The 1,644-nt window shown below is 41.4% G+C and overlaps 2 long non-coding RNA genes across 2 annotated transcripts; one reads left to right on the forward strand and one right to left on the reverse strand.

Annotated features, from left to right (window-relative positions):
- Positions 1-415, forward strand: LOC127752309 (uncharacterized). The gene is made up of 2 exons (XR_008012319.1): positions 1-52; positions 307-415. It is a non-coding gene; the product is annotated as an uncharacterized LOC127752309 (long non-coding RNA).
- On the reverse strand, positions 80-1,638 carry LOC127752308 (uncharacterized). The gene is made up of 2 exons (XR_008012318.1): positions 657-1,638; positions 80-184 (listed from the first exon to the last, which is right to left on the reverse strand). It is a non-coding gene; the product is annotated as an uncharacterized LOC127752308 (long non-coding RNA).
- Between the last annotated feature and the right edge of the window lie 6 nt (positions 1,639-1,644).

Consider the following 1,644-nt stretch of genomic DNA (forward strand, 5'->3'; position numbering starts at 1 on the left):
GTAGTGGTGGCAGTCTGCTACTACATCCACAGTTACTGCAGCGTAGAGTCAGGTCTATGAAATAATGTAAAATGTTGGATAGTATTTTAATTCTTTATTGTTGCAAATCATTTACATTATAAGAGTAATTCTTCCTCAAGTTGCCGGCTTGTTTCTGCTGGTGACTTTGGGCGAATCTAATTACCTGAAAAAGAATAGAAAAAATTTCAGTTAAATTCAAATTATCTCAGAGTTCAACTCAAACATGTTCTGTTCCATCTGTATCACTGTGACGCCAGCTCATCGAATGAACTTTTTATGTTACAGGTGGTCAGCATCAAGTCTAGGCACATCCCTTTGGACAAGAACCAGCTTCACTTCCTATTTTACTACGACTGTACCATACAAATGAAATAAATAGCAGCATTACTGTAAATTACACTCTGATGATTTGCCTCTCCCGATTCCCTCCACTACAATCGACACACGGCTACAGATTTTAGGATCAATTAATAAGCCGTATATGGAGGTCACAAAGAGACAGTAAAGACATGACAAGAAACCCCGCAATAGAAACAAATACCAAGTTAAACTTTTACCTAACATGACTCTAACATATGTATGTATTGATATTTTTTGTAACTTTACATTACATAATATAAAAAGGCAAAACATACCTGATTCATTCCTGTGATCATGAGAAAAAGGGACCATTTCTCATGCTGTGTGCTGCGGGGTCAACTACATCAGGTGACACACAGGCTGCTTTGCTGATGTCGAGGACAGGTACACCTCCAGGCCGATCTTTCTGCAACAAACCAAAGAGTTGATTTTAGTCAAAGAAACAGGATGTAAAGGAGTCAAGAAGCACGCAATTTCGACAGAGGACGTCTAAGGCGACTTTCCCAGAGCAATCCCAACCATTTCCAGCAATTTTCAAATTTTTCATTTTTGGCAAAATTTAGAAAGGCTTATAGCCTTCCTGTTTTTAGCAAAAATTAATGGGTCCGGATTTCGACGGAAAAGTAGTCGAATCGACAGGGGTGACCCACGGGACCACAACACTACTTTTGGTCCCGTCAGAAAACACCCCTGTCCGTCCAGAGAAACTTGCATTTTAAGAGGTGGCCTTTTGAATCTGGCGGGCAGCGTACGATGGGCTGCCTACCACGCAGGCGAGCCGGTCCAAGATAAAACAGGCGTAACTCACTTAAAATGGCCCGGCTGCGTGAAATTTCGACGAAGAGATTGAAAGGGGATGCGATTTTATTTTTTTTCATTTGTGGCCAAATTTACAAAGACTATAAATTGCAGGGTCCGGATTTCGCCGGAGGAGTATTCGAATTCGAACCGGCAAGGATGAACCAGGGACCACAAAACTACCTTTGCTTCTGTCAGAAGCCACCCCTGTTCACAGAAACTTAAGTTTTAAGAGCTGGTCTCTCTAATGAGTGGGTAGGCTACCTAAGGCCTAAGGCACACTAGCTAAGAACTTTGCTGTTGTGGGTCGGCACCATGATATTGGACTGAAGCAAGTGAAAGGGGAGTTTGCCTGACCAATCCAAACCAATTCCAGCAATTTTCCAAGTTGTCAAGATTTTTAAAAGACATTTTCAATGATAACAAATCAGCCTGGATTTTGACAGAGGAGGATTGAAATTGACA

The sequence above is a fragment of the Frankliniella occidentalis genome, unplaced genomic scaffold (assembly GCF_000697945.3).
Source record: "Frankliniella occidentalis isolate FOCC.00 unplaced genomic scaffold, Focc_3.1 Scaffold6185, whole genome shotgun sequence".
Lineage (NCBI taxonomy): Eukaryota > Metazoa > Arthropoda > Insecta > Thysanoptera > Thripidae > Frankliniella > Frankliniella occidentalis.